Below are 11,201 nucleotides of genomic sequence, written 5' to 3' on the forward strand. Positions count from 1 at the left end.
TCTGGTGGTGGGGAGGAAAATTAGGAAGACAAAGGCAGAGAAGAGAACCATGTGGTGGAAGCTGAGACAGGACGAGTGTTGTGCAGCTTTTCGGGAAGAGGTGATACAGGCTCTCGGTGGATGGGAAGAGCTTCCAGAAGACTGGACCACTGCAGCCAAGGTGATCAGAGAAGCAGGCAGGAGAGTACTTGGTGTATCTTCTGGCAGGAAAGGAGAGAAGGAGACTTGGTGGTGGAACCTCACAGTACAGGAAATTATACAAGGAAAACGGTTAGCTAAGAAGAAGTGGGACACTGAGAGGACCGAGGAGAGGCGAAAGGAATACATTGAGATGCGACACAGGGCAAAGGTAGAGGTGGCAAAGGCAAAACAAGAGGCATATGATGACATGTATGGCAGGTTGGACACTAAAGAAGGAGAAAAGGATCTATACAGGCTGGCCAGACAGAGGGATAGAGATGGGAAGGATGTGCAGCAGGTTAGGGTGATTAAGGATAGAGATGGAAATATGTTGACTGGTGCCAGCAGTGTGCTAGGTAGATGGAAAGAATACTTCGAGGAGTTGATGAATGAGGAAAATGATAGAGAAGGGAGAGTAGAAGAGGCAAGTGTGGTGGACCAGGAAGTGGCAATGATTAGTAAGGGGGAAGTTAGAAAGGCATTAAAGAGAATGAAAAATGGAAAGGCAGTTGGTCCTGATGACATTCCTGTGGAGGTATGGAAGCATCTAGGAGAGGTGGCTGTGGAGTTTTTGACCAGCTTGTTCAATAGAATTCTAGTGCGTGAGAAGATGCCTGAGGAATGGAGGAAAAGTGTACTGGTGCCCATTTTTAAGAACAAAGGTGATGTGCAGAGCTGTGGCAACTATAGAGGAATAAAGTTGATGAGCCACACAATGAAGTTATGGGAAAGAGTAGTGGAGGCTAGACTCAGGACAGAAGTGAGTATTTGCGAGCAACAGTATGGTTTCATGCCTAGAAAGAGTACCACAGATGCATTATTTACCTTGAGGATGTTGATGGAAAAGTACAGAGAAGGTCAGAAGGAGCTACATTGTGTCTTTGTAGATCGAGAGAAAGCCTATGACAGAGTACCCAGAGAGGAACTGTGGTACTGCATGCGGAAGTCTGGAGTGGCAGAGAAGTATGTTAGAATAATACAGGACATGTACGAGGGCAGCAGAACAGCGGTGAGGTGTGCTGTCGGTGTGACAGAAGAATTTAAGGTGGACGTGGGACTGCATCAGGGATCAGCCCTGAGCCCCTTCCTTTTTGCAGTGGTGATGGATAGGCTGACAGATGAGGTTAGACTGGAATCCCCGTGGACCATGATGTTTGCAGATGACATTGTGATCTGCAGTGAAAGCAGGGAGCAGCTGGAGGAACAGTTAGAAAGATGGAGGCATGCACTGGAAAGAAGAGGAATGAAGATTAGCCGAAGTAAAACAGAATATACGTGCATGAATGAGAGGGGTGGTGGGGGAAGAATGAGGCTACAGGGAGAAGAGATGGCAAGGGTAGAGGACTTTAAATACTTGGGGTCAACCGTGAGCAATGGTGAGTGTGGTCAGGAAGTGAAGAAACGGGTCCAAGCAGGTTGGAACGGGTGGAGGAAGGTGTCAGGTGTGTTATGTGACAGAAGAGTCTCTGCTAGGATGAAGGGCAAAGTTTATAAAACAGTGGTGAGGCCAGCCATGATGTATGGATTAGAGACAGTGGCACTGAAGAGAAAACAGGAAGCAGAGCTGGAGGTGGCGGAAATGAAGATGTTGAGGTTCGCTCTCGGAGTGACCAGGTTGGATAAAATTAGAAATGAGCTCATCAGAGGGACAGCCAAGGTTCGATGTTTTGGAGACAAAGTTAGAGAGAGCAGACTTCAATGGTTTGGACACGTCCAGAGGAGAGAGAGTGAGTATATTGGTAGAAGGATGATGAGGATGGAGCTGCCAGGCAAGAGAGCTAGAGGAAGACCAAAGAGAAGGTTGATGGATGTCGTGAGGGAAGACATGATGGCAGTTGGTGTTCGAGAGGAGGATGCAGGAGATAGGCTCTCATGGAAAAGGATGACGCGCTGTGGCGACCCCTAACGGGACAAGCCGAAAGGAAAAGAAGAAGAAGATACATTTTTCTTTGTACTTCTCAGTGGGAAGTTCCCACTGGGAGGTCTTTTTAAAATTACATATGTATGTGAAGCGCCATTAGGAAACAAAACTAAGGTTTTGAACAAACACAACCTCTAAAATGTTTAAGATTTGTTAACTTGAAATATGGAAAATTGTTTGCGACTTCACTGTTGCGTCAAGTTTGGGCATCTTGAAGAGAAGAGAGGAAATTCAAACTTTTTTTATTTCTCTGAAGTTAAGCACTTTATTGGAAGATGTTTAACTTTTTCTTTCTATACACTTGCTCTTATTGTGCAATGCAGCCCTAATTTTATTTAATAAATTAAAGAACATTACATAGTTGTGCTCATATGTTTGATTACCAGGGCAGAATTTGTAATATGTGTACAATTCTTTATTATGCTATAACATGATTATATGAGTGCCAAAAAACAACAATACTATTGTTTATCGTGAAAGTTTTTGGGAAAATATATTGTTCCAAAAAATGTTCTATCGTGGCAGGCCTAAACACACAATATGTTGAGAGACAGCAAGAGAAATGGATGACACAAAAATATTGTACAAACAGTTTAAGACATAGAGTAACAACTGTAATAAAAATCTGCAATATAGCGGGACTGCGAAGCAACAAGCGTGATATAGCGGAGGATTACAGGCATTATTACAATGTCTTTATGTCTCAAAAGTGTTCTCTGTCAATTGACTGTCTGTTGTCGTACTAGAGCGGCTCCAATTACCGGAAACAAATTCCTTGTGTGTTTTTTGGACATACTTGGCAAATAAAGATGATTCTGATTCTGATTCTGATTACTGTATCTGTATTCCGTGATGATAAATTACAGGGACTCATTCTTCCAGGGCTGAGACTCATTGTTTAAATGACAAACAGTACATATAGATATAAATATATATATATATATATATATACATATATATATATACATATATATATATATATATATATATATATATATATATATATATATATATATATATATATATATATATATAGTATTCAGACTCCCTTAAAGTTTTCACTATTTTGCAGCCATTTGCTAAAATCATTTAAGTTCTTTTTTTCCCTCATTAATGTACACACAGCAACCCATATTGACAGAATTGTTGCATTTTTGGCAGATTTCTTAAAAAATAAAAACAGAAATATCACAAAGCGGCGGCACGGTGGAGAACTGGTTAGAGCGTCTGCCTCACAGTTCTGAGGTCGGGGGTTCAATCCCCGGCCCCGCCTGTGTGTAGTTTGCATGTTCTCCCCGTGCCTGCATGGGTTTTCTCCGGGCACTCCGGTTTCCTCCCACATCCCAAAAACATGCATGGTAGGTTAATTGACAACTCTCAATTGCCCGTAAGTGTAAATGTGAGTGCGAATGGTTGTTTGTTTATATGTGCCCTGCGATTGGCTGGCAACCAGTTCAGGGTGTACCCTGCCCCTGCCCGATGATAGCTGGGATAGGCTCCAGCACACCCGTGACCCTAGTGAGGAGAAGTGGCTCAGAAAATGGATGGATGGCTATCACAAAGCCGTAAGTATTCAGACCCTTTGCTCAGTAGAAGCATCCTTTTGAGCTAATACAACCTTTTTGAGAATGATACAGTATGTCACACCTGGATTTGGGGATCATCTGATAATCCTCCTTGCAGATCCTCTCCAGTTCTGTTAGGTTGGATGGTGAACGTTGGTGGGCTGCGATTTTCATGTCTCTCCAGAGATGCTCAATTGTGTTTAAGTCAGGGCTCTGGCTAGGCCATTCAAGAACAGTCACTGAGTTGTTCTGATGCCGTCCTTCATTATTTTAGCAGTGTGCTTAGGGTCATTGTGTTGTTGGAAGGTGAACCTTTGGCCCAGGCTGAGGTCCTGAGCACTCTGGAGAAGGTTTTCGTCCAGGATATCCCTGTACTTGGCCGCATTCATCTTTCCTTCTATTGTAACCAGTCGTCCTGTCCCTGCAGCTAAAAAACACCCCCACAGCATGATGCTGCCACCACCATCTTCACTGTTGGGACTGTATTGGACAGGCGATGAGCAGTGCCTGGTTTTCGCCACACATACCGCTTAGAATTAAGGCCAAAAAGTTATATCTTGGTCTCATTAGACCAGAGAATCTTATTATTCACCATCTTGGAGTCCTTCAGGTGTTTTTTTTTTTTTTAACAAACTCCATACGGGCTTTCATGTGTCTTGCACTGAGGAGAGGCTGCCGTCGGGCCACTCTGCCATGAAGCCCCGACTGGGGGAGGGCTGTAGTGATGTTTGACTTTCTAGAACTTTCTCCCATCTCCCGACTGCATCTCTGGAGCTCAGCCACAGGGGTTCTTCTTTACCTCTCTCACCAAGGCTCTTCTCCCCCGATTGCTCAGTTTGGCGGGCGACCAGCTCTAGGTAGGGTTCTGATCGTCCCAAAGGTCTTCAATTTAAGGATTATGGAGGCCACTGTGCTCTTAGGAACGTTAAGTGTAGCAGAAATCGTTTTGTAACCTTGGCCAGATCCGTGCCTTGCCACAATTATGTCTCTGAGCTCTTCAGGCAATTCCTTCGACCTCATGAATCTCATTTGCTCTGACATGCACTGTGAGCTGTAAGGTCTTATATAGACAAGGGTGTGGCTTTCCTAATCAAGTCCAATCAGTATAATCAAACACAGCTGGACTCCAATGAAGGTGTAGAACCATCTCAAGGATGATCAGAAGAAATGGACAGCACCCGAGTTAAATATATGAGTGTCACAGCAAAGGGTCTGAATACTTATGGCTGTGTGATATTTCAGTTTTTCTTTTTCAGTAAATCTGCAAAACCCCTCCTTGAGCCGTCACCTTGTCGTGGTGGAGGGGTTTGTGTGTCCCAGTGATCCTAGAAGCTAACTTGTCTGGTGCTTTATGCCCCTGCCAGGGTCACCCATGACTAACAGGTCCTAGGTGAGGGACCAGACAAAGCACGGCTCAAAGACCCCTAATGATGACGACAAACAATGGACTTCGTTTTCCCTTGCCCGGACGCGGGTCACCGGGGCCCCCCTCTGGAGGCGGGGCTCGAAGGCGAGCACCTGGTGGCCGGGCCTGCACCCATGGGGCCCGGCCGGGCACAGCCCGAAAGGGTAACGTGGGTCCCCCTTCCCATGGGCTCACCAACTGTGGGAGGGGTCATAGGGGTCGGGTGCAGTGTGAGCTGGGCGGTGGCCGAAGGCGGGGACCTTGGCGATCTGATCCCTACAGAAGCTGGCTCTAGGGACATGGAATGTCACCTCTCTGGCAGGGAAAGAGCCCGAGCTGGTGTATGAGGTCGAGAAGTTCCGACTAGATCTAGTCGGACTCGCCTCCACACACAGCTTGGGCTCTGGTACCAGTCCTCTCGAGAGGGGATGGACTCTCTTCCACTCTGGAGTTGCCCACAGTGAGAGGCGCCGAGCAAGTGTGGGTAGACTTATTGCCCCCCGGCTTGGCGCCTGTACGTTGGGGTTCACCCCGGTGGACGAGAGGGTAGCCACCCTCCGCCTTCGGGTGGGGGGACGGGTCCTGACTGTTGTTTGTGCCTATGCACCAAACAGCAGTTCAGAGTACCCACCCTTTTTGGAGTCCTTGGAGGGGGTGCTGGAGAGCGCTCCCGCTGGGGACTCCATAGTTCTGCTGGGGGACTTCAATGCTCATGTGGGCAATGACAGTGAGACCTGGAAGGCCATGATTGGGAGGAAGGCCCCCCCCCCCCCCCCCCCCCCCCCCCTGCGATCAGAACCTGAGCAGTGTTCTGTTATTGGACTTCTGTGCTCGTCACGGATTGTACAAAACGAACACCATGTTAAAGCATAAGGGTGTCCACATATGCACTTGGCACCAGGACACCCTAGGTCGCAGTTCGATGATCGACTTTGTGGTCGTGTGATTGGACTTGCGGCTGTATGTCTTGGACACTCTGGTGAAGAGAGGGGCAGAGCTGTCAACTGATCACCACCTGGTGGTGAGTTGGCTCCGATGGTGGGATTATTTTTCTTTGTCGAAGCACACTTGTAGTGTAGCGTTACTTGTTCCTGCCTTCTGCTGACGGCACAGGTTCAGTGCCTAAGTACCCAGCCACTGCCGATCCCGAGACCGGATGAAAAAAATGTGTGGATTGAGTCAGGAAGGGTTTTTGGCGTAAAAACAAATCATGTGGTGACCGCTGATGGGACAAGCCGAAAGTCACATTCAGTTTGTCTATGTGAAAGCAAGAACCCTACCAATTTTGACTGATATCCAACATAGTGAGAAAGGTAGCTGGGGTGCAGTACATCTTTGGTGTTGTGTGAAGAATTTTGAGACAAAATAAATTTATAATTTTTTTAAAATGAGTCTGTACAAGACAAAATGTGGAAAATTCAAGAGCTCTGAGTATTTTTATTTGTACGGACTGTGCAATGTTACATTCAGCTTGGATGTGTGATGAATGTGTAATAATGTCTATAAGGACCATGTATTAAATAAAGAATTAGTCCATGGACTTGAAATTAAATCTGTGCATTTTGCTTTGCCAGGAAATATTGCTTCTAGTTATGTTGTGTCAGTTATCAGTTATGCATAGGGATGCAAGAGTCTGTGCTGCAGTGCATGCAAATCAACAGGATGACTGGGCTCAAGTAAATGCTAATGTGTATCCTAATTTAGAATGCAATTTAGATTTGAGAGAAACCGTCACAAACATGAACTCAAATCTGGTGAGGTGAGGGCTGTCATTCACATGCATCTATAGTAAACCAATCTGCATGTTACATGGAATCAAGCTTTGACCTTGCCAAGTCGGGCTTGCTTGTCTCGCAGGTCGATTTCCAAACATGTTCTCATATTCTATTATGCCATGAGAGACAGCTCATTTCAATAATTGTTTTCCTTCAGGCCAACCATGAATGACACCATATCAGAATCAGAATTATTTATTTGCCAAGTATGTCAAAAACACACAAGGAATTTGTCTCCGGTAGTGAGCAATTAGAGCAGTTTGAAATCACAAATAGAACAATAGTCCGGTGCAATGACCATTGTGCAAAGGGCACCGAGACTTCAAGAAATGTATGCAGTTTAAAGTGACGAGTAGTGTGATAATCTGGTCGATTGTGCAAATGCTAGTCGATTGTGCAAATGCTGCAGATGCTACTCAGGCACATGAATGGCCAGTATTGGTCAAAAACAGATATGCAAAGAGTGCAGCGTGGCGAGACTACTACAGTGAGTGCACGAGTAATGTATAATTGGCCCAACAGAAATGTGACAACAAACTCAAGACAAAACATTGACAGCATGTTGCAATGGAATTGTAAGGTAATTGTTTAAGAAGTTAATGGCAAGACAGAAGAAGCTGTTGGAATGTCTGCTTGTTTTAGTTTGCATTGTTCGGTAGCGCCGACCTGAGGGAAGGAGCTGGAAGAAGTGGTGACCAGGATGTGAAGGATCCAAGAGGATTTTGCATCCTCTTGTCTTAGTTCTGGCAGCGTGCAAGTCCTCAAGAGTGGGTAGGGGGTTACCGACAATCTATTCAGCAATTTTGATTGCCCGTTGCTGTCGGAGTTTTTGTCCTATTTTGTAGCAGCACCAAACCACACTGTGATGGAAGAACACAGGACTGATTCGATGACCGCTGTGTAGAACTGCCTCAACAGCTCCTGTGGCAGGCCGTGCTTCCTCAGAACCCGCAGGAAGTACATCCTTTGCTTGGCCTTTTTGAGGATGGAGTTGATGTTGATCTCCCACTTCAGGTCCTGAGAGACTGTAATTCACAGGAACTTGGAAGAATGCCTCCTAAAGTCCACGATCATCTCTACAGTCTTGAGCGTGTTCAACACCAGGTTGTGTCAATATGCAGACTCGTCACCGTCTTTGATGAGGCCGATGACTGTGGTGTCGTCTGCAAACTTCAGGAGTTTGACAGCCGCGTGCTTTGAAGTGCAGTTTTTCGTGGAGAGAGAGAAGTGCAGCGGAGAGAGGAGACAACCTTGTGGCGCAACGGTGCTGGTGGTGCATGGACATGAGGTGGTGTCCCCCAGCCTGACCAGTTGTGTCCTGCCCGTCAGGAAGCTTTAAATTTACTCGCAGATGGCACGCGAGACGCTGAGCTGGAGAACCTCGGAGGAGAGGAGTTCGGGAATGATGGTGTTGAACGCAGAGCTGAAGTCCACGAACAGAATCCTCGCGTAGGTCCCCGGGCTGTCGAGGTGTTCTAGGATGAAGTGCAGTGCCATGTTGACTGCATCATCCGCAGACCTGTTTGCTCGGTAGGCAAACTGCAGGGGCTCCAGGAGGGGACCGCTCTTGAGGTGTTCCAGTACGAGGCGTTCAAAGGACTTCATGACCACAGATGTCAGGGCGACAGGCCTGTAGTCCTTCAGACCCGGGATTGCAGGTTTCTTGGGGACTGGGATGATGGTGGAGCATTTGAAACAGGATGGTACTTCGCACAGTTCCAGAGATCTATTGAAGATCTGTGTGAAGACTGGAGCAAGCTGGTCCACGCAGACTTTTAGGCAGGATGGGGACACAAGATCTGGGCCTGCCGCTTTGTTAATCTTTTGTTGTTTGAAGATGCGTCTCACATCCTGTTCGTGGATGGTCAACGCAAAAGTCAGAGGTGTGATGGTGGTCGGTGGTGCGGCTGGGTGGGTGTGGGGTGTGAAATCGCTAGTCGTCAGCTAGCCTTTTATTGTTCTCAGCTAGGGGGGTTGGTCACTTGTAATTGGTTAGGGAATGTAATGCATGCCAGACTGATTTAGAGCCCATCCATCCATTTTCTACCGCTTATCCGAGGTCGGGTCGCGGGAGCAATAGCTTTAGCAGGGACGTCCAGACTTCCCTCTCCCCAGCCACTTCATCCAGCTCTTCCGGGGGGATCCCGAGGTGCTCCCAGGCCAGCCGAAGGACGTAGTCTCTCCAGTGTGTCCTGGGTCGTCCCCGGGGTCTCCTCCCGGTGGGACATGCCCGGAACACCTCACCAGGGAGGCGTCCGGGAGGCATCCGAATCAGATGCCCCAGCCAACTCATCTGGCTCTTCTCGATGTGGAGGAATAGCGGCTCTACTCTGAGATCCTCCCGGATGACCGAGCTTCTCACCCTATCTCTAAGGGAGAGCCCAGACACCCTGCGGAGGAAACTCATTTTGGCCGCTTGTATTCGGGATCTTGTTCTTTCGGTCATGACCCACAGCTCGTGACCATAGGTGAGGGTAGGAACGTAGATCGACCGGTAAATTGAGAGCTTCGCCTTTCGGCTGAGCTCATTCTTCACCACAACGGATCGATACAAAGTCCGCATCACTGCAGACGCTGCACCGATCTGCCTGTCAATCTCCCGTTCCATTCTTCTCTCACTCGTGAACAAGACCCCAAGATACTGTAGTAGTCTCACCACGCTGCCCTATTTGCATATCTGTTGTTGACGAATACTGGCCACTCAGGCCAGAGTAGCATCTGCCCCATTTGCACACTGATTGAGGAGTATCTGCAACATTTGCACAATCAACATGATCCCAGATTATCGTACGACTTGTCACTTTAAATTGCATACACTCCTTGAAGTCTCGGCGCCCTTTGCACAATGGTCATTGCTCCGGACTATTGCGAGATTAGTCATTCAAACTGCTCTAAGTGCATCTTTTTGCACAATTGTCCAAAAAAAAATATATTATTTGTACCGGCATTACCGGATAACTAGCAACCCTTTATTGCTCAGTGACTGTTTTTGTCAATGTCTTTATGTCTCAAAAGTGTTCTGTTGTCATACAAGAGTGGCTCCAACTACCGGAGACAAATTCCTTGTGTGTTTTTTGGACATACTTGACAAGATGATTCTGATTCTGATTGAACTCCTCCACTTGGGGCAGGATCTCAACCCCGACCTGGAGAGGGCACGCCACCCTTTTCCGACTGAGGACCATGATCTCAGATTTGGAGGTGTTGATTCTCATCCCAGCCGCTTCATTCTCAGCTGCGAACTGCTCCAGTGAGAGTTGGAGGTCACGGCTTGATGAAGCCAACAGAACCACATCATCTGCAAAAACCAGAGATTCAATACTGAGGCCACCAAACCGGTCCATAAAACGTATGAACAGAATCGGTGACAAAGGGCAGCCTTGGCGGAGTCCAACCCTCACCGGGAACGAGTCCGACTTACTGCCGGATCTGAGGACCGAACTCTGACTCCGGTCGTACAGGGACCGAACAGCCCGTAACAGGGGGTTCGGTACCCCATACTCCCGAAGCACCCTCCACAGGACTCCCCGAGGGACACGGTCGAACACCTTTTCCAAGTCCACAAAACACATTAGACTGGTTTGGCGAACTCCCATGCACCCTCGAGGATCCTGCCGAGGGTGTAGAGCTGGTCCACTGTTCCACGGCCAGGACGAAAACCACACTGCTCCTCCTGAATCTGAGATTCGACTTCCCGACGGACCCTCCTCTCCAGCACCCCTGAATAGACCTTACCAGGGAGGCTGAGCAGTGTGATCCCCCTTCTTAAAAAGAGGGAACACCACCCCAGTCTACCAATCCAGAGACACTGTCCCCGATGTCCATGCGATGCTGCAGAGGCGTGTCAACCAGGACAACCCTACAACATCCAGAGCCTTAAGGAACTCCGGGCGAATCTCATGAGCAGTTCTGTCTGAGGTAGGAGTTGAAACTGCATCTGACAGCGGATTCTGCCAGACGTTCCCAGCAGACCCTCACAATACGTTTGGGCCTGCCACGTCGGACCGGCATCTTCCCCCACCATCGGAGCCAACTCACCACCAAGTGGTGATCAATTGACAGCTCCGCCCCTCTCTTCACTCGAGTGTCCAAGACATGCGGCCGCAAGTCCGATGACACGACCACAAAGTCGATCATGGAACTGCGACCGAGGGTGTCCTGGTGTTAAGTGCACGTGTGGACACCCTTATGCTTGAACATGGTGTTCTTTATGGACAATCCGTGATGAGCACAGAAGTCCAGTAACAGAACATTGCTCAGGTTCTGATCTGGGGGGCCGTTCCTCCCGATCACGCTCTTCCAGGTCTCACTGTCATCGCACACGTGAGCATTGAACTCCCCCATCAGAATGATGG

Source organism: Phyllopteryx taeniolatus, chromosome 2, assembly GCF_024500385.1.
Source record: "Phyllopteryx taeniolatus isolate TA_2022b chromosome 2, UOR_Ptae_1.2, whole genome shotgun sequence".
Taxonomy (NCBI): Eukaryota; Metazoa; Chordata; class Actinopteri; order Syngnathiformes; family Syngnathidae; genus Phyllopteryx; species Phyllopteryx taeniolatus.